We start from the raw sequence: 23,243 nt of genomic DNA on the forward strand, positions 1-23,243 counted from the left end.
ATTTTATATCTTTGGTGGCTCAAATTACGAAGGACATGCGGGAGTAGGGGTCCCATGGTATCTCCTGGTTCGGGCGTATAGCAGCAGTTAAAATGACTGTACTCCCCAAATTACTATACCATTTGGAGACCATTCCAGTCCAAATCCCTCTCTAACTCTAAATTGGGCCATATACAAAAATTAATATTTAAATACATATGGGGTACAAAGAAATCTAGAATACCACATTCAGTGCTCTTAGCAGGGAGGAGTCAGGGAGGTCTTGCAGTACCGGATATAGGGAGGTACTATGAGGCTTCACACCTGCACCAAACTTTAGCATGGTTACACCCACGAGCGCCCACTAAATGGGCTCATTTAGAAGCCACATGGACACTCCCTTACCACATTAGTAACTTGATATTAACAAACAACCCTAAAGCACAATTGTCAGTATCAGCCCCAAAACCTATAAAATTTACCCTATCAATCTGGAAGCAATGCCAAAAAAAATATCAGATTAGCAAATACCCATAAACCCTGACATTGCTCTCGACAAATCCGGAATTCCAGCCCGGTCAAGGGAAATCATACCAATTAGATTGGGCAGCACACGCATTTAATAGAATCAATGATTTTATTGACCCATTAAGGAAACGTTTATATACATATGAGAAACTTTTAAAAAAATGCAAATGGAGTATGGGGAAAAAGATGGAATATCTCCAGATTAAACACTATATTACAACATTACATGGGCAGCAGTACCAGATACAGCTATCCACATTTAAGAAAATATTAGGAAGTAGTTTTCCATACAAGGGTCTTATCTCACAATTGTATAACCTATTGAATGCTCTACTGGAGGAGCCATTCCCTAAACACGCCGATATGCAATATTGGGAAAACGCATGGGGAAAGGAACTGACCCAATCCCAATGGGGGAAAATGAGGGAGAACGCACGTAGAATGACAGTGTGTACGCAACAGAAAAAAGTGTACATAAAACCAAGATGAAGTGGTACCTCACCCTGGACAGGCTTTCTAAAATGTTTATGCAAAGCAGTCCTATGTGCTGGAGAGGCTGTCTACTCAAAGGTACACTACATCATATATTATGGGCATGCCCAAAACTGACACACTTTTGGTTGAAAATTGTTTATTTAATAACAGAGGTTTTTCAAACATACTTAAATATAGAGATGGCCCATCTGTTATTAGCCCTCCCTATCACTGGAATTAACAACGCAGCTCAACAGTAGGTTAACCAGGTATCTACGGTTGCCCGATTGGCAATCACTTCAAAAAGGAAACCCCTTAGTAATTCCTACAATCAACGAGGTTATTTCTAGGCTTGAAAGCAAAAAGAAATTTGAGGAAATGACCGCTCGAATAATCAACACACTGCAATTGCATAGTAAGTTATGGGTAATTGGGACTACTTTCTAACAACTAAGGAAGCTGACTCCCAAGATTGATGAAAAAGCATTTGTTGATATATATATGTAAAAGAGATTGTCCACTTCATTTTCATTTTCCTTTATTTTCACTATGTCACTTTATAGTGCTCTTTCCTTTTTTCTGTTAACCCTTCCCCCACTTCATCACTGTCTATGGTTTTTTTATTCATATTGCTATGTTATATGTGTAAAATGCAATTGCCAGTATTGTAAAAGTGTAAGCAAACACAGACAACTGGCACAACTGGAAACATCTGTACTTTATTGTGAAAATCAATAAAAAATAAATAAAATAAATAATGCAATTTAGGCGGCAACCTTCCTGTAATTCAAAGCTTTATGAATAATGAGTTTCCAGATAATGGATCCTATACTTGTACCACTTTTCCTGAGATGCTTGGTTCAAAAGCATAGCAGCCTGTGTGTTTTACTAAAATATAAAGCACAATAAAACACTAACTACAGATCATTTATATTTTTCCTGCTGAGGCATCACAAGATAATCTCAATTTTGTAATGCAGCAAGGAATTAACTATGACTGGGTCACAGACTAGTTAGAAGTTCAGTGCTAGATTTGGACATCATCACCTTTGGCCAAATAAACCTTACAACAAGCGATCAAACTGATTTAACATTTCCGAAATACACTTGATAGGACCTCAGCCTTCAGTCTGTGTGCTTCCTTTTTAGCCCTGTACTTTGGCAAAACCAATTTACATGTAAATGAGTCTGTTTAAATGCATAATTGAATGTATGATCAATCACTGTACATCACTACATTGATGTATAACTATACACATTATGTATGTGGAAGGATCTTGACATATTGATGAAACTCAAAGCAGCTTCCCCTTTCAGATTTTTCCTTTCTCGTGAACACAAAAGTCCACTAAATCCTTACTGTATTCATGTACTATAATTGCTATTAAGCCTTCCAAATTACGTTTCTGTTAAATAAAGTTTGCATTAGCCAGGGAAAAAACATGAAACAACAGGGCTTTTATTTTTTTTATTTACAGCTAGTTGTCTTATTCCCCTTTCCTGTCTAATACAGCACTTAAAAAACTTTTTACTTTCAATCTATATAACAATGAATCAGGATGTATTTCACAAATATAATTAACATATAGAATGTTGCAGCTTCTAATGTACGTTGAAGAAATGGACTGCAGTAACCATAAAATGCACTATAACTTCTAGTTCTTTGCTTGTTTTGTGTATTAGTAATGTACTTTGAAGCTGATTTATAATCAGAGAATAACCAAGAAACACTTTAGGTTTTATATGGGAAAATGAGCAAGTTCCATAAGTCCGTAATCCATAGTTAGTTTTATTTTTTAAGTGCACAATGCAAATATAATATACTAAAACAATGAAATAGTATCTAGACCCAAGGAGAAAATACAACACCACCTTTCAAATAAATTAAAACACAGAAACAAGGAGCAACAATTTTAAGAAGCCCCATTCCAGCACTGAGTATAAATCAAAAATAAATGTTGCCACTGTTCAAAAAATTAATAAATACTAAAAACTATATTAAGGGGGTTATTTATCAAAGGTCGAGTTTGTAAGTTTTTTTTCTACATCAAATAAACTCACAACTTGAATGTTTGCTTATTTCTGAAAAACCCAGAATGTAAAAAAAACTCGAATGAATGCCATCGGGGGAAAAACTTGAATACTTGAATTGATCGAGTTATCTGCGAATTTTTTTTTTTTGAGCGCAAACCACTGAAAATCGTGCTATTGATTTCTATATGACCTTGACAGGTTTTAGCTGGAGTATTTTCAGATTTGGGGCATAATAAATCTCAAATCTCAAAATTAGATATTTTTTGTTATCCCGACAAATTTGAGTTCTTACCCAAATTTTTTGGAAGAAAACCATTAATAAATAACCCCCTAAATTTATGTTCAATAGCCTCCATTCCCAGCCCAACTAAATAGCTATATCACTGGCTACCAATAAAGGTGTGCAATACAGAGCAAATGAAAGAATGGCAGTAATGAAATCTAACAGATCTCTAACAGGTTCTCCATGAAAAAAACTCCTGTGAACACAGAATTATAGCAAGTATCTCTTATGAGCTTTGATGTTATTTGCTGCTAATGATTTGCACTAATAAATACTTGAACTGAGTTACTTTGCATGCTATATAATTGATTGTATATTATATGCTGTTGGACCCACTGCACAGTACTTACTAATAGATATATATCCCAAATAAAGTATTAAATACATTATCTATATACTATCTGAAATGTACCTAGAATGCCAGCCTGAGGTCAGTTAGGAGGATTTTTTTGGATGAACAAATGTTGGATCTATAGGCTGACCTAAACCAAAAACATTAGAAAACCTGGATCATATATATATGTAACTTTTACCCAATGCTCTATTTGCTATACAAAATCTTAGCAGCTAGTGTAGCTCTGTAGATGTCACTGATGTCCAGACTTCTTTGTGGAAATATGGAGGATACTGCCCAAATTCAAATTTTGTGTGTATAAGCACATCTACAAATTCCCACATGAAATAAATGAAAAATGCAACTTCTGTTTTATATTAAAGAGCCAGTTTTATTTAAGCTTTAGTATTCTATCGAGTAATGCCTTTCTGTGCTTGATGAACAGAGTGAGCAAAGATTACTTCCATTTTCTCTTTGCATTTAAACAGTAAGAGGGTGCTTAGCAGTCTGATGTTATACTGTATATTCTCAAAACTCCTTTCACAGTTCAGGGTTAATGGTATCACAGTCTTACATTTACACAGTCACTAGTTGTTTTAGTAGTACCTTGTCCTTTGCTTCATAGCCCGGGGGTGGTACGACCTGAAAGATTATGTCTATTTGCAGTATGTGAGCATTACAAATGAATATTTGAGGAAGCAGCCAATACCAAAAGCACAATGGGATTGCAACTTCAGAGGGGTTCAACATACCTAAAATATTTAGCGTTAAATACAGTTTATAAGGGGGAAAAAAATTTCTTCTTAACTAATGGCATTCCTAAAAAGGCTGAATACCTTCAGACACATACAAAAAGACTTGGAAAGTGTATCTGAATAACGTTAACAATACAAGAGAGGAATTTGTAGTCAGCTACCAATACAGAAAATATAATGTGCCAATGCCAGAAATGGTTGGCTATGATAGAGCTATGGTTGTGGGTCAAGTTGTCAAGATAAGGGCTGGTATTGTCTGTTGATATTCTTAAATGTGTTGTAAGCCTTCCTGACTGGTATGTAATAAGGGCTCAGATATCATGCAAAATAGTCAATTTAATTGGCCAATGACTGCATCAGCCCATGGATCGTGGTCTGTTTGAACACCTACCCCTGATCTAGTTGTTAGTATATAAGTAGAATACTCAATTCAACCCATTTTGCTTACCAATAGGATAACCAAATATAAATCTTCATGTGCTTGTTTGGTAAAAATCCCATATGCTAGTTTTGTGGTAAATCATCTCAGAAAATCCACCATCAAATAGTAATCTGCATGGCAATGTATAGAGTAGAATGCCAAAATAGCTTCCATTTGAAAATCAATACCTTCTGTCACCCCCTTTCCCTTCTTTTCCCTTGCATGTTGTAGACAGAAATATAAAGTTAGCAACTAGCTTTACTTCTTACTATACACCATATTCCATGTTGTTTTGTATTGGGCAAGTGCAGCATATGGGGGCTAAAGATATATATTGCATTAACATCTCTAAGCATACTGCATGCTGATACTTTACTTTTTATATTATACTGTATACAGGCATGAGTGTTTTCTTTAGGAGGGTTTGTTTGTGGCTTTTAATAACATTAAATGTAAAGGGGAAATAACACGTCAATAACAATATTACTCCATTCAAATGTTGCTTGTCTGTGACTCCCAAGTCCCAACATACCATATTTATTATGAATAGTTAAAGCATACTTGGAACTATGGTTGAGCAATACTGTGGTTGGATTTTCAACACCAGGGATGGTAGTAGGACCATCAATGCTTTCGGATTTTCTAGAGGAAAACCTTTTCCTTATTCAGGTGAACAGCACTTGAGGCATTAAACATATTATTTTCAAGCGCTGAACATCAGAACAGAATGATGTGCCTTGTATTGCTTAATTATTGACATAAACAGTAATTTCCTTTTGTTGGTTAACAACAAAATGACACAGCACCAAAGTTTACTAGACAGCCCTCTAGCATATGTAACAAGCTTGAGACAGCTACTACTTGGAGAAATATGGAGTGCAATGAAAGAGTTTTATGAAGGTCCAACCCTTTAACCACAGGGGTAGATTCATCAAAGAGTGAAGCTCTCCACAGTGCGCAGAGTTTAATTTTTAAGTGTGAGGCACAGGAGCAGATGCAGGGAGATTAGTCGCCCCAGCGACAAATTGCCTCTTCTTCGGGATGACAATCTCCCCAAACTGCCTTCCCCCTGCCCTCTGCTGGCTAAAATTAAAACCGCCTACGGCAATGCACACGCGGCGCTTCGTTTTCCAAAGTCGCCTGAAGTTGCCTAACGAGGAAACTTCTGCCAACTTCGGAATATGAAGCGCCGCAGGCAATTTTCATTTTAGTCAGTGGAGGGCAAGGGGAAGGCAGTTCGGGGAGATTGTCTCCCCGAAGAAGAGTTGATTTGTCGCTGGGGCGACTAATATCACCGAATTTGCTTGTGTGGACTGACCCAGGTGTATTTATGAAATGGTGAACTTTCACTCTTTGATAATTAAGCCTTTAAAAATCCCATAGAAATGAATGGAGAAAGGCGGTATTTCACTCTGTGGACTGTGGAGATCTCTTTGACAAATCTACCCCTATGCATCTTATGTTTTTGAATGTCTTTTCTTCTTCATCTTCATCATCATCGTCATATATGGAGCCAGCAAGTTACAATATACAATAGTTTATAATAAAGAAGGGTCATTTAAGAAAAAGGGTTATAGGATAAAAAAGGGTCTGATGAATGAATCAGAGTTCCCTTCTCACATGAGCCTGCAATTTCTTCTATATTAGGGGTTTCCCAGTACCCTTCTCACAAGAGATTACAATTTCTTCTATATTAGGGTTTTTCCATCTCTCTCTCTCATTAGCAATATACCAACTGACCAAGAGGCCAATTGCACATAAAAGGAAAGTACTCATGCCTAGAGATAATCATATGGTATGCCAGGTACACAAATCATAAGACACCTACACTAGACAATTCTGAGTAACAGAATTTTTAGTACAGGAATGCATTTCATCGTGTGGTTGCTTAAAAATTACTAATCATTTCTAAGTATTTGGTTGGCTTCTAAAAGTTGCACTGTGATGTGAAGTGATTATCTTTTTTGTAGATGAAACAAATTTACCTGAATAAAGCAATATTAGTGGGTTAATAATACACAGATAAGAAGACTCATCAGATTTAAGATTTATGAATAATTTTCACTCAGCAGGTAAGAAGAACAAGTGGAGGAGTTTGAAGAAGGGATTTGCTTTCCGTTTTACGCCTTCCACGGCACTTGTCGAATTTAATCTACCAGCCCGAGATTTGTAAAACAAATCCTGCTAATTAGCACACATTAGCACACTATCAGTCTACTGTATAGACCTGTGGGGAAGGGAGGGGATGAAAAGCAAAAGGCTTTGTCATGTAATCTGTCCTGTGGCAGCCATACACAGTTTAGCATCCCCCAAAGACCCTTTCACTGCAGTAGCATCAGGTTGTTAAATAATTTAATTTTGTTGCTTTTCTTAAAGCTTCATCTTATTGGGCTTATGGGTAGCAAATGCCACTGAGACACACAAGTTTCTTATGAAGAAAGAAAAGACTGTTATTTAACCCCAATTCACTGCTAAAGCAGTCTAATTACAATGCTTTTTCTTTTTTGCAAGGTACAAGCAAAGAGTTTTGCCAAATGTTTATTATACTTAAACTGCACCTACCATTATTGTGTCACTGTGTTACTTACTCCTTTTTAAATTAACATGTTTAGCTGAAAATTCCAGCTGTGATTGTTTTGTACTTACAAATAAATATTTATTTATCTCAAAAGGCAGCACAGGAACAGGCAGCGAATGCACAGTTTATAAAAATGATATACAAAGGATTGTCCATTAAATGGTTTAAGTACTCTTGATTTGCTCCTAATTTAAACTAGTACATTGCACTCTTCATGCACAGCTATTAACCCAATGGGATGTCATAAATAAGGACTGAGACAGAACAAATGGATGCCGAGTCTTGAATGCTGTGCACTGCACTGCTATTAGTATCTTCTTGCACTTATGCTATAATTAAATGTTAAAATGGCAGATTTTCTTATTTCTACTCCTGAGTCGCAGGACACCATAAGAGGTGACTGCAATACAAAAATATCATTCTGGATCCTGTCGCTCTCAGCTTTTCCGGTTCCCCCACATTGACAATGAGGTCATAAAATTAAACATATGCTTGTGTGCTATTATAAACCTAGCTTTGTGAGGATCTGATAGAAGCAGCTGATGTCTAGACTTGGAAATGGGTTACAGAGCAAATTAATGGGTACCATGGACAGGTGATGAAACTGCATGATGAATTTACATGCTGGGTAATAAATAAAAGATGTACAATATAGATATTCAGCAGAGAGAATACATTTTCAAAATACACGTATTAAGAATACAAACAAATTGTTTGAAATCTGCATATCTGGAGATTAAGGAAAAATTGAATCAGGCACACTGTGATACAAATGAAGATTTGGTATCACAGAATTCATTCAAGAGAATGGATTGCAGTGATACACAATGGTATAACCAACTGATTGCAGGGTATGAATTTTTTTATGAATCTGTTTCTACTCATATCTATTAAATTTCTACTTAAATCTTGTTCAGAAGTTCTAATATATAGGCAGCCAAATGGGGGGGGGGCAGATTTAACAACATGACATTAGCCATGGAAAGCCAACAGGGCTAACTGTTAGATTTAACTACATATGTGTTATTTTATCCATTACTAGCTTGGGATGCAGTTTGTATAATGTACTTTTACAGTTTAAAAAAAATGTATCTGTTTCAGAAAAAATTCTGGATTTCATAAAACGAGAAACATCCAGAGCACCACAACTGCATATAAAAAAAGCTGCAAAATAATTATGTGTAACTGAATTGTTTAAACAAAGCACATTTACTTAATCTTTCCAAATTATTTACTTCTGCCAACATCATTGGGGAAAAGCCAGCTGACTTCTGGAGCATATCTATACTAATGGGATTAAATTATTACTTTATCGAAGGCTACATTAACCCAGTTAAATATGTAACCTACACACTGGCAGTGTCGGACTGGCCCACCAGGATACCAGGAAAACTCCCAGTGGGCCCAGGTGTCAGTGGGCCCTCATGCTTCTAAACTTTTGGCTTATTTCATGGCCATTCCCTATTTCTATGAGAACAAAGAGGCTAAATAGATGGAATAATTGATTATAGTATAAAGAGAGCAGACTAGGAGAATAGAGGTTGATTCAGGAGATGAAGAATATTAGTATTGAGCGTGGGCATATATATATAGATACATATAGACAATTACAAGAGTCCTCGGCACTCAACCCATTATCAATATATTTAAGACAGAGACATTTTGTGCATACTGCTACTGAAAAAATGCCTTATCCTTTAAACAAAACAGGGATTGTTTGTCCATATGTTGCAATATATTTAAGCTGGCCAACTACGTCAAAGTCATCCCATATCTGGCCAGTCCTATGCTCAATTTTCATCTGATTCATTAAGAAACCTATTGCTTCATTATAAATTTTACAAAGGGACGATTACGTTTTACCTGCAACTTACTAGCTGCTTTCAAAGTAAGTATATTGCAATATATGGAAAAACAATCCCTGTTTTGTTTAAAGGATAAGGCATTTTTCAGTAGCGGTATGCACAAAATATCTCTGTCTTAAATATATTGATAATGGGTTGATTGCTGAGGACTCTTGTAATTGTCTCTCTCTCTCTCTATATATATATATATATATATATATATATATATATATATATATATATATATATATATATATATATATATATATATAGAAGATTTTACTAAAATCCCAGTGTGCATTCCTACTTGTGAGGACTTATATACATATATATATATATATATATATATATATGTATATATATATATATATATATATATATATATATATATACCGTATTGGGTTTTAACAAGCATGTAATGGTAGGACTTGGATCTAGGGTAGAGTTACAATGCATTTGGGTAAGATGGTTGACGTTATACCATTCTCATTTGTTTTGATGCTTGAATATAAATCTATCACCACAAGTATTGATTGGGCCAGGGGCAATCCTGGCCCCTCCGCCACCTGAGGCAGCAGCCCCCCCCTCCCCCGGAAATTCGCTCTTAAAGTACCAGGAGCAGCATTTTTGCTGCCCCTGGTACCTAGTGGGGTGCTGCCGCCTGAGGCGACAGCCTCAACAAGCCTCAATGGCGAAGCACCCCTGGATTAAGCACATGTACAAGATATTCCCTGGGCACATCACCTTGCGATTTGGCTTTTGCAACCGATACCCAAATTGAGAGCCCAGGAGTTACTTGTCAATTGTATCTAAGCTATACAAGGCCTTGTTTGTGTATGCTAAGCCCAAGTTAATGAACGATTTACACAATTTATACAAAGGGGACATTTGGTAATTGTGTGGCATCAACATCTTTTACATCTTTGAAAATAATGCCCTTGTTTTCATTATAAAAAATGCAAAACATCTTTAGCACCTAGTGTTTATGAACAAAAATAGTATTCTCATTAGCCAAGAAAAAGCATCTATATATATGTATAAATAGCTGGCACATTAAAACATATTTAATTTAAGGTTCATTTAATCTCAGCCTTGAAATAAATTTGCACTGCCGAATGCTGATTGGGAAATTATTTGATAGCACCCTTGTGCGAAAGGGAGGTCATTGTCATGAGTGACTTATGAAAAGATTACTGTAACCATGATGATTCTAGCTTAATTACAAATCCTTCTGTGTAAAAAGGTATCAAGGGCTTCAATCGTTTTTTCCTAGATGGAAAGATTTGCCAAGCCTTGACATACTTAAAAAGCAATATAAACCCTGGCATGCATTCTTAAAGACACTGTGATACAATAACACTGTTTTGCTGATAATAAATTTAGTGCATAAAATATGTTGCACAGTGAATGCAGACTACTAAACAGTAGAAATCAAGATACTTTGTAATCCTCCCAATGATATAATCGCAGGTCTGTGAATACATGCAGAACTTATGATGCTGCAGAGATCAACTGACCAGGGGTTTCCAAACTGACACTCTACAACTTTACCTCTAGCCAAAGTTTATTATTTAAGAGCACTGACTGAACCCAAACCTTGCAGACTTGGTATTCACCATCACTGAGATGACACTAACCTGTATGGCTGATTAGATAAAAGGACTATGACATATTTGGGAACTTTCTCATAAATTGCAGAATGTCCCAAGGTTAAAGCGGATGCTGAACTGTAGAGATACAGAGTCACTTTCTCAATAAAACAAGCAGCTGGTACAGAATCAAACTGTGTTATAGAGTTTAGTATCTCATCCTTATGTTTTTTTTTCCAGAAAGGCACATCATCTTTAACTCTTCCCATATTCTAATAACATGATAAGCAAGGAGAAAAAAAAAACAGGTCACTCACTATTTTAGACTCACAAAAAATTATTAATTGGAATTCTAACCCAATAACAATCACTACTGATTATATAAAAGTGTTTTCAATATACCTGAGCCTTATCGGGACTACCTATGCTTCTTGTTAGGGAAATATCCTAACATGAATGCGAATTACACAAATTCATTATACACAATGAACAGCACCCCAAAGCCTTTCATTGAATATATCAAAATCATCAATTCCATTAATTCACATGGTTTCCCAGTTGTTCTATGCATTTCTATGGAAAGGTGCCTATTACTATACCCCATTCTTTTTCGTCACTGATTTCTTTACGTCTGTAATTAGCTTGCTAGCTACTACAGCCTAGTTCTAAGAGTGTACATTATTGTGTTGATGCTGAAAATATTGCACCTTTTTCTCTGCCTGCTCTGATATGGTTAAAGTAATAATACGAATATAATAGGCTAACTTGGGTTTATTTAAATGTATTTAAATAGTGAAACCAAATATTAAACCTCCCGTCGAACCTAATTGGTCTTAGTCCCAGGTCTAAAGCACTAAATATTATAAAAATACATTTTGAGGCTAGTGATTACATGGGTCAGAAAATGTTCCCTGCAGGGGTCAGTGTATTTGCCTTCATAATCAAGTCTTTTACAGACTTTTCTATTATGAGCCTAAACAGAATACAGAGTGTATATTTCAGTGTGAAAATGCAAAATATCTGCATCTGCACACAGACTGAAAAAGTAGTCTCTCATTGCAGATGTCGGAAGGAGGGGATGGGACTGTGTCACTTTTCTGTGCCTGTGTAGAAAATGCACAGGGTGTAGAAATTTTGCTTTCATCTTCCCACGTGCTTTTTCACACTGAACTGAAACACATCTATATGACTGGTACTCTATAAGAAGGAATACAATTTTTAATATACTTGGGACTGGTGTGTCTAGCTCTCTCTGTCAGTAAACTCTGCATTTATACTCATTGGTCCAGAAGGTAGCAAAGTTGGTAATCATGTATTTCCAGTGAAAAAAATTAAATAATATATATTTGCAGGAAATCAACAAACTGCATTAAACACAGGCCTTAAAGGCCTTGAGTTAATATGACTGCTGTAAACACTTTTTTTGTCTAACTGGTAACCAATGTTACACTGTTGGGAATTCTACAGTAAGGAGGTATTAAGTGCTAGATTATCTCAGGGCTTAAGTAACTGAACTGACTTTGGTAACCAGGGTTAGAGTTTCCCTCAGCTCATCATGACTACGAGAAGTCACGCAATCACCAAGTTCCTCATGCAAAAAATGTATCATCAGATTAATGCTACATTATTTCTTTCTGAAAAAGCTTTAAGAAATAAGGGAAAGGTATGAATTCTTCAATAGTTATGAAACTGCCTTATTAAACAAAATTTCCTGACATCCAATATATTAATCTATGCAATTACTGGACTGTTAAAGGGGTTGTTCACCTTTAAATTAACATTTAGGGGCACATTTACTTAGCTCGAGTGAAGGATTAGAAGGAAAAATACTTTGAGTTTCGAAGTATTTTTTTTTGGCTACTTTGACCATTGAATTAGCTACTTCGACCTTCGACTACGACTTCGACTTCGAATCTAACGATTCTAACTAAAAATCGTTCAACTATTCGACCATTGGATAGTCGAAGTACTGTCTCTTTAAAAAAAACTTCGACCACCTACTTCGCCACCTAAAACCTACCGAGCACCAATGTTAGCCTATGGGGAAGGTCCCCATAGGCTTTCTAGGCAATTTGAGATTAAAGGCAAATTGTTCGATCGATGGATTAAAATCCTTCGAATCGTTCGATTTGAAGGATTTAATTATGCGATCAAGCAGTTTTTCCTTTGATCGTTCGATCAAACGAATTGCGGTAAATCCTTCGACTTCGATATTCGAAGTCGAATGATTTAACTTCGATGGTCGAATATTGAGGTTTAATTAACCCTCAATATTCGACCAATAGTAAATGTGCCCCATAGTATGACATAGGGAGTGATAGTCAAAAATAAAATGCAATTGATGTGCTTGTTTTATTATTTGTGGTTTTTACAATGTTAGCAATCCATTTGCTAGGGTCCAAATTACCCTAGCAACCATGTATTGATTTGAATAAGAGAATGAAATATGAATAGGAGAGCAAATTAATAGAAATATAAGTAACAGAATGTAGCAATAACAATACATGTGTAGCCTTAAAGAGCATCTGTTGTTAGAAGGGGTCATGACCCTGATTTGAAAGCTGGAAACAGTCACAAGAAGATGGCAAATCATTCAAAAACTATGATAAAGAAAAAATGAAGGCCAATTGAAAAGTTGCTTAGAATTAGCCATTCTATAACATATAACAAATTAACTTAAAGGGATACTGTGATGGGAAAAAATGTTTTATTCACAATGCATCAGTTAATAGTGCTGCTCCAGTAGAATTCTGCACTGAAATCCATTTCTCAAAAGAGCAAACTGATTTTTTTGTATTTAATTTTGAAATCTGACATGGGGCTAGACATTTTGTCAGTTTCCCAGCTGCCCCTGGTCATGTGACTTGTGCTCTGATAAACTTCAATCACTCTTTACTGCAGTGCAGCAAGTTGGAGTGATAGCACCCCCTCCTGTTCCCCCCAAACAGCCTAACACCAGAACAATAGGAAAACTGTCAACTGACAACTTGTAATCTGACCATTAAAATCATGTTCAATAGGCCATATAAGACAAGCCCAAATTTCTTTTAACAAGAGTCCTGTGGTTTCTTCCATGAAACCATTATAAGCTGTGGATGAATTAGAAACTGAAAATAGAGCAATTATCTTGGTAATAATATTACCATTTGAAATTACACAAGTGGGTTTCTATAAATGTTATTATACGTGAAAATCAGAGTAGCAAAAAAAAATATTCGGAAGCTTCAGCGTCCACAGGACAGAAAAACACCTAGTGAACTCATCTGTACCAATTTGTCATTTGGTGAAACATCTGGATCACAGTTGTAATTGAAAGCTGCAACATCGGGAAAAAGCTAGTAATCAGCACCCAGCACAGATTTCATTTGACATCAGTAAAACTCTAATGACCCAATTAAAGTTCTGATAGATCCCTGACAGCACAGTAGGCTACTAATTTTTTGTAAAATTTCTAGTTAAAGCTTTTGGATTTTGTCTTGTTTTTAAAGAAACTAAATGTTATCATCCATGTACTGTGCATATACAGTATTATAGATTGCCGCAGTTGTAGGAAATTCAGTTTTTATTAAATAGCGTGAAAATTTCCAACCTGAATTCTGTCTCCTAAAAACTTTGTCATGAAAGGGTGCAATTTTAGCAAGCCAATAAAATCTCAGCAAATATAAGGGCAATATATATATAATATAAGAGGCAAATCCTTTCAATAATTTAGAAATACTGGGCTATTCAGTATGAGATGGTTTTTCAATTCTCTTCAAGGGAAACTGTAACAAATATATGAATCTGCAGTGGATGCAAAAAATCTTTTTCGCAAATAGCCTTTATTTAATTTTTTCTTATGAGATATATTTAGCTATTCTATCACTGTTCTAAACAGCAACTAAAATACAGTATATTCTGTAGCATTAGAGAAGCATCAATGGCAGGGGGTTTGCAGTTAGGGTCCAAATTACCCTAGCCACCATTCATTGAATTGAATAAAAGATTGGAATATGAATGGGAGAGAGACTGAATAGAAACATGAGTAATGCAAAGTAGCAATAACAAAACTTTTGAAAGTCAACTTGAGGGGGAATCACCCTTTAAAGGAGAATTCAACTCTTAACTTAAAAAAACCCTACCCCCCTACCCTACATAGACCCCCCTCCCTCCCCAACCTACCTGCTGCCCCCCCGGGAAATGCCCCTAACTTTTTACTAACCCCTCAGTGTAGATTCAGGGATCGCAGTTCATGACAGCCATCTTCCGGGTCTTCGTGTCTTCTTCCGGTGCAATTTCCCTCTATTTTGTTGCATACGCAGTCGCCGCGAACTGGGAAATTGCTCCAACTGTGCATGTGCCGCTTTGGCGGCCTCAGTCTCAGATTACCGAAGACCCGGAAGATGGATGCTGTGAACTGTGAACTGTGATCCCTGAATCTGCATGAAGGGGAAGTAAAGAGTTAGGGGCATTTAGCCTGGGTTAGCAGATAGGCTAGGGGGGAGGAGAGAGGGTCTACATAGGGTAGGGGGTAGGGGCTTTTCTTTAGTTAAGAGTTGAATTCTCCTTTGAGGCAAGGGCCAGCCAGAGCTGTATAATTTTAGAGCATCAAATAATTAATAATAATAGATTGCTTATTTATGAAAAAACCCGAATGTAAAAATGTAATTGAATGCAATCGGGGGGAAAAACTTGAATATTAGAATTTATAGAGTTTTCGAGAGCAAACCACCATAAAAAAAAAATAATAATTATGAAGGCAAAAACATATTTGTATTTTCGGATGCAGAGTTTTTAACTTCTTTGGGGAATAATATATCTTGAATAATTTTGTTGTTTTTAACCTGAAAAATTAGTGAAACTAACCTAGAAAACCCCGAATTCGACTTGTACACTGTAAGGAATGAAAGTTCTAAAATACTTTGAAGGACTTGAGTGTTCTGCTTTCCCTATCAATATCTTTCTCCCTCTGCATTCTTACTGATTGGTCAAGCAGATAACAGACCTGGTAGCAATGCCAAATAATAGTACGTCTGATCTGCAGAGTACAAGATCGGCCATATAGCTTACATGGCCCAGACAGTTCCATTCATATATTTCTGGTGGTGAATATCTGCAGCTGATCAACCAGTCGCATTAACCACAGTACTAAATATAGTTCATATGAATGTGTTCACTGTACATTTGTGTTATTATGACTAATGCAAACACCTTTTCTTCTGGCTTGAATCTAGTGTTATACTATGGGGAATTGGGTAGTACACAGTTATTAGCTGATAGATTAGCTCATGGCTTAAGTAATTTAACTAGCAGAAGCTTAAGTAACTTAACTGACTTTGGTAACCAGGGTTAGAATTACTGTCAGCTCATCATGACCATGAGAAGTCACGTAATCACCTATGTAAGTTCCTAATGCAGAAAATTAATCATGCAAGCAAAACAGGCACATTTTATTGTTTGATGAAGTTGGGTATTCCCTGGTATATATATTGCTATGTAACACGAGCAACAATAAAATAAAGGATATTTTACCCTTGGGAGTATTTACTCTTGGGAGTTGATACTGAACAATAGGTGGTAAAGGGTCTGACTGTCTTAAGTAGTTAAGCATGAAAAGTTATGTTACATTATTTCGTTCTGAGAAAGCCTGGAAAAATAAGGGACAATTATGATTTCTGTAATGTAATGTTAATGAAACTTCCTTATTAAACAAAAAGTTGGATATTCCCTGATACTTTACCCTGTTAATTTACAGCTGTATGATAAAGTAACTAAGTGTGCAAGGTATGATTTTTTTTAGTTGTAGTAAAAACTTCCTTATTAAATAAGATATCTTGGATAATTTAATTTGTCTCATTGTACATTATGTCTAATAGACAAATCATAGTTCAGATGCAAGAGTTGAGATTATGAAATGTAAGTGGGGCAGAGCAAGAGACACCTCCACAAGAAAGGAACAAAGTAAGCCCCTTACCCTTACAAGTTGTGTACACAGTATATTGTGCAATACATAAAAATGTGATCACAAAACACACACCATACAATATTAATTATCTTAATTTATATAGCACCAACATATTTTATAGCAGTGCTTTATAGAGACTATATATAACTCCCTGCCCAATGGAAGCTTAAAATCTATTTTATATATTCTATCAGGATATTCTATCAGGAACCAATTAACCTGCTTGTATGGTATCATAGAAGAAAACCAGAATAGCTAGAGAAAACCCACACAGACACAGGCAGACACAAAAACTCCTTAAAGATAGTGACCACAGTGGAATTGAATATAAGACCCTAGAACTCCAAGGCTTTCATAACAATAAGGGGCCGATTCATCAAGAGTCGAATATCGAGGGTTATTTAACCCTCGATATTCGACTAGGAACTAAAATCGTTCGACTTCGAATATCGACGTCGAACGATTTAGCGCAAATCCTACGATCGAACGATCGAAGGATTATAATCCAACAATCGAAGGAATATCCTTCGATCAAAAAAACTCAGGCAAGCCTATGGGGACCTTCCCCATAGGCTAACATTGAGTTCGGTAGCTTTTAGCTGCCGAACTAGGGGGTCGAAGTTTTTCTTAAAGAGACAGTACTTCGACTATCGAATGGTCGAATAGTCGAACGATTTTTAGTTCGAATCGTTCGATTCGTAGTCGAAGTCGTAGTCGACGGTCGAAGTAGCCCATTCGATGGTCGAAGTAGTAACTTTTTGAACTTCGAAAATTCACTTGAATCCACTTCGACCCTTGATAAATCTGCCCCTTAGAGTAAATTAATTTAAAGGTGAATACAATGTAGAGAATGTTTCCAAGCCAGTATTATAGAATGTAATATTGACTTGGACAATCTTTTGTGCTCCTATGCCAAACTGTTTATGAAACATTACTCTAAATAAAATGTTGACACATGCAACTTACAAAAATGTGAGGAACATTAAAACCAGTTGATGTTAAAATTAAAGTGTACACAAATCTAGCATTATACAACAAGGGCTTGGTTCAAGTTGGAAATTTCAATAATAAAAAGACTGGACTACAGCTTAGTTTACAATCAAACATTATAAGGTTATAAATAAACTTGTTTATGTTACCCACAGAAATATATTGTAAGAGTAGAATGTTAGCGTCAACTGTCCTGTTAGAAAGGCTGACCATAGGAATTAATGTACTGTATGGAACATGGAAGGGTTCAGGTACTTTAACAAAAAAGGTCGTAGGAATTCGATGTGATTTAACCAGTTAATCTGACTGATACTTCAAAGTGCAAATATGCTTTTTTTACAGATATGGAAAACTATTTATATTTAGCATCTACCCAATTAAAGATCAGCAGTATTTCTCTTGTATTAGTTATCTGCAGGTGCATATAGATACCTATAAAGCAGAACTCCAAATGGGTGTTAAATAGGGATGGGCGAATTTGACCCGTTTCGCTTCGCCAAAAATTCGCCGCCGGCAAAATGTCGCAGACGCCCATTAAAGTCTATGGGCGTCAAAAATTTTTGTTTTGACGCACACTGCCATACAAGTCTATGGGCGTCATTTTTTTGGCGAAAAGAGGCGAAAAAATTCGCCCTTCCCTAGTGTTAAACTCAATTCTGGTCTGGTCTCCTAGCTTTCTTTCTTGCACCTTGCTGAAATGGAAATATAAGATCCTTGATTCTCCACCAGTTGTGGATTTGATCTCTTTCAGCATTAATAGCCCTTCAAAGACTAAAGATTCTAGGGGTTGCACAGCAGTCGGCCAATCAAGATATGGTAATGTAAAAATATAATCTGTACCCATTTTAGTATCCTTGAATGAACGGTCATAGTCATAAGCGAGTGTTCTGTTGTCACCAGTCTCCCTAAAGATGCATATGGCAGAATAGTGTGAAAGATCACATTGAATCCATGAATATAGATATAGTTTTGCTCAATTTCATATGCATGATATTACATAAGGATTGCTGGAGGAGGGAGTAAGACATTTTTCTTGTACTGTATGGCATCCTATGGGGAACAAGTACCTGATCAGGTATCAAAAAGTGAAAAAGAATATTATAGTGACATGTCTGTGCATTTAATTATCAATTATACCTGTATTTTTTTATGTGTATATCTTTTTAACATGAGAACAAAATGAAACATGCACTTTAATATGATTTGCTCTGCTCTAACTTTCCTCTATTTCTGTTAAGATAGTAATATCCCTATCTTGTCTAGAACCTTCCTGACATGTATCATTCAGAAACTTTATTTGCTCATGCACTTCCTTCTGCCAAGCCATTCAATTCACTAGCCCCATTCCCCTTAAATCAGATCAATATTTTGCAATTATTAATGAACTTACATTTAAAACCCCTACCACCTCCACCACACATTGTCCATTGCTATTGTGCCTCGGGTTGTAAAAAGGGTTATAAAATTGCTAGTGACATCAGTAAGGCTAACGGTTCCACAAAGTGAGCCAAATGCATACGAGTAGGATGGCTGCGTGAATCCAAAGTGTTCTGTTACTATACTTGGATTCACTGGGTCTTTTCCAATAGCATCATATGAATAGCAATAAGCTGTGTTTGTGGCATTAGCATTTGGCCAGCAATATACCGAACATATGAATCACACCTACAGAGCCCGCAAAACTAGGAATACTAAATATCTTAATATACAACTGGCAAATGTATCAACAGATTATACAAACGTCTGCAATACTATACTCTAGATCTCATGCCTTTAGTAACTGTATACCTGTGCCATGCAAATGATCATTATGCATATTAATAGAGTTAAGTGTATGGATGTTCATATAATGCAGAGATCGCCTTACTATAAATAAAGCAACCAAAGATGTAACATAAATAAACCTGGTTTCAGAAGTTCAATACATACACAACAAAAGACCCTTTGCCAGTGAAGTAAAACAAACCAACTGATTTTGATGTATTCCTTTAAGTTATACTTAAAAGGGATGTTATACCAAAAATAAAATGTTGCCTAATGAAAAGAAATGTAATTTTAGACAACTTTCCAATATACTTTAATCAGGGTTTTAAAGCAATTTTAAATATAATTGCAATTAAAGTCAACATTTTTCTGTCTCTTTCTGCACTGCTGGTTTTGTCTCTTGAAACAATGTAGTCGCTCAGCCTTGCATGCTTCTAAGCAGTTTGGTCAATCAGCTGGTTCCTGCTACATTGTTTTAAAAGTCAGAACTACCGGGGCAGAGATTAGAAAGGGGCAGACAGATACTGCTTCCTATAGCAGCTATAGAAATTATATTAAAACCAATGGCATTTTTAACAGTATCATTCATTAGGCAAAATGTCATTTTTCAGTTTACATCCCCAGTAATACGTAGATAAATGTCCATATGTAGAAAGGCTGATTACAAGAGTAAACTATAGCAAGCCTCTAAGAAGAATAAATATGCAATTAGTGTTGCACGGTGGTTTTTAAAAGTCATTTTAAGTAACTTAAAATTGAGACTGGAATGCAGTGTTTAAAAAAAGCACCGTTTTTAGATTTTTCCTTTTTAAGTGTGATTATGCAGCTGGTGGGCTATAAACAGAGAACCACCAAGTAAAATTCAAAACAGCATACAACATGTTAAAAAGCAATGCATAAGCAGTCGTTACTATCAATTAACACATCTTTTCTTGATATTGCTTAAAGAAAAAGAGAAAGAAAGAAAGACAGGAATCTGGGCCAGTGAAGAAAGATGGAAATGAGAAATAATAAAGCTGAAGAACAGATCTAGGTATCCTGGAACACGTGCAGTGTATGTGTCGGATCCAAAAGTTTGTCCAGAAAAAAAACCTAAGCAGCTGTAGTAAAAACCACCAACAATGGGAGAAAAGGAATAATGTCCCAAAAGGGAGTGCAGTGTGGGCTGATAGGGCAGAGATGGGAGATGTGTACAGTTATTCTGTTGCTGAGATGAGAAATGGAATTGCTCTTTTCTCTGGCATGATAGTGCATTTGGTATAAAGGAGAAGCTCATTATTGATAGCATTATTAATATAGCTGACAGTACCTGGGAGCAGAGCGGTGTGTGGGGGCCACAGGGGACACAGTGCTTAGGTACAGGAGATGGCTTGCCCTTCCCTTTCTGGATGCTCCAGGGCTGGGATTCCTTATTTGTCCTCCTCCCTCCTGTTATGAATTCCTTGCAGAGGGTACAGTAGAAGTTCAGGAGCGCTGCAGTAATGCTCCCCCTCTTCTCCCTCCCACCCGGTATCCCCTCCACCCCTAAAATGAACATCCACAGGCACCTTCCTTAGCAGGTCTCCGGGGGACAGTGCAGGAGCTGCCAAACAGCCGGGGTGCAGGAGTCAGGGATGTGCGAGCATTCTCACTGTGACAAAACCTAACTTTTATGTCTCACACGTATATTCCTTCAATTTCTCTAGCGGTCAGATCCAAAGGAACAGTCCAAGACAATATCTTCTTTTGTCTCCTTTTTGCCACAATTGATCTCCAGTGTTGCACCCAGTAGGAGTGACGGAGCCCAGCTGGGGAACGAGCTGAAAGAGCCAAGAGGAGACACAGATCACTTTAAGAGCAGCAGTTCCTATTGCCAGAGCATGAATATTTCAGTATGGAACCTGCCCTCCCTCTGCTCGTGTCACGCTTGTTGCTGCTTGGGAGATTGCACAGATCCCTCCACAGATGAGCAGAGCTAGAGGCAGGGCTGAGAGCTGATCAGTCGGTTAGATCCTCCTTTTGCTATTGATCAGATGGCCCCTCTCATTTAGGATTTCTCTAAAATGACCGGGGGTTGCTTGCTCCTCAGGCAGTGAGGGCTGGAGGTGAGCCGGTGCTACACTGCTCTGTGAAGTCTTCAAGCGCCCCCTTCCTACTTCCTGAGCTGCCATCGGGAATAGAGAGATCACACTGCTAAATAAATGGGAGAATATTCTGGCAGCATCCTCTAACGATGTCACTTGCATTGTTTAGCTGAACATGTGGGACCCTTAAAATCCTGTGTGTGTGTGACAGCCTAGTACACACAAATCATGCATCACAAATATGTATTTGAACCCCCAAACTAACAAGAAGCCAAGTCACATAATAAAAAGATTTTTTGGAAACAAAATTATATAACTGATACATGCTGGGAGGAAGGACACATTCCTTACTGTTAGAAAGGAAGCAGGGACTGATAGTGGAACAATTACTAGAACAATGTATCATTTATTGGTGTGGGGGGGTAGGGTGTATGTGTAAATGTTTAAGGGTTGTGGACATGTGTGTGAGTGTGTGTGGGTATATATATTTTTGTGCAAGATAGAGAAACTTAAAGGGGGGGGGGTTCACCTTTATGTTAACCTTAAGTATGTTATAGAATGGCCAATTGTAAGCAACTTCTCAGTTGGTCTTCATTTTTTTTTTAAATTCAATTATTTTCCCCCATCACTGGCCCCCGTCTAAAAAAAAAAAAAAAACTCTGTAAATCTATAAATTTATTCAGGCCTTTCATTCAAATTAATGCATGGTTGCGAGAGTAATATGTACTCTAGCAGCCAGATTGCTAAAATTGCAAATTGGAGAGCTGCTGAAAGCTAAGTAACTAGAAAAAAACCCACGAATAATAAAAAATAAAATTCAATTGCAAATTGGCGTATAATATCACTCTCTACGGTGTCGTGCATGGAGTAAGGTGAAAAGCAAGTAACCTGCGGGTAGGAATTTTGGATGCAGGTATGGGTGCAGGTATGGAGGCTGGGTCATGGATCTCAATTCTCAATATCAGCAAGTTTTACCTCTTTTTCTCCCCCTGTTTTTTTAACCCCGCCAACCGATGATGATGTAACTCCAGTTTGCAGCTGGATTGGGTTGTGGGTAAGGTAGTTTCAAGTTGGGTAGGGTAGCAGAGAAAATGCATGGTTTGCACCTAGTTTTTTTGTACTGTAAATGTGTAAGGGCGGCCATATACGGGTAGGTTAAAGCTGCCGATAACGGTCATTTAGAGATCAATTCGGCAGTTTATCTGTCTGTGTAGGTTGCATTCCAAAAGGGCTCCCCAATCAATATCAGGCCAAAAATCATCCAGAGATTGATTGGGCAGGTTTGATTTTTGGCGATCGAGGACCACATAGTCTAGTTGATGAGGTCCTTGTCCTGTTGGTGCCCATTTCCTTTGTTGTTATCCGATCGTTTGGGCCTAGGGCTGAACGATCCTATTAACCTGATATCGTCCTGCCTTTGGTGGGCATATCGGGCTAAGATCCACTCGTTTGGTGACCTTCAACAAGCATGTGTGGCCACCTTTAAGAATGTGGGCATAAGATATATAGAAATGTGAGTGTGTGTGTGAAAAAGTTCGAGGGTGTGTGTGTGTGTGTGTGGGAAGGGTGTCATGCAATTAGGCCATAACTGTCTCTAACACTACAATATATTATTATATTATCAGAATAATAAAAAGTTAGATGAAAAATTTAGAAGTAATCT

At 36.9% G+C, this 23,243-nt stretch overlaps 1 protein-coding gene across 1 annotated transcript in view; it reads right to left on the minus strand.

Annotated features, from left to right (window-relative positions):
- Positions 1 to 21,641, minus strand: part of cdh23.L (cadherin-related 23 L homeolog) — a 588,894-nt gene extending 567,253 nt beyond the window's left edge. The window contains exon 1 of the mRNA XM_041568893.1: positions 20,827 to 21,641. The gene's annotated coding sequence lies outside the window, so the exon portion shown is untranslated. The remainder of the gene's footprint in view (positions 1 to 20,826) is intronic.
- Between the last annotated feature and the right edge of the window lie 1,602 nt (positions 21,642 to 23,243).

Source organism: Xenopus laevis, chromosome 7L, assembly GCF_017654675.1.
Source record: "Xenopus laevis strain J_2021 chromosome 7L, Xenopus_laevis_v10.1, whole genome shotgun sequence".
In the NCBI taxonomy this organism is placed as follows: Eukaryota; Metazoa; Chordata; class Amphibia; order Anura; family Pipidae; genus Xenopus; species Xenopus laevis.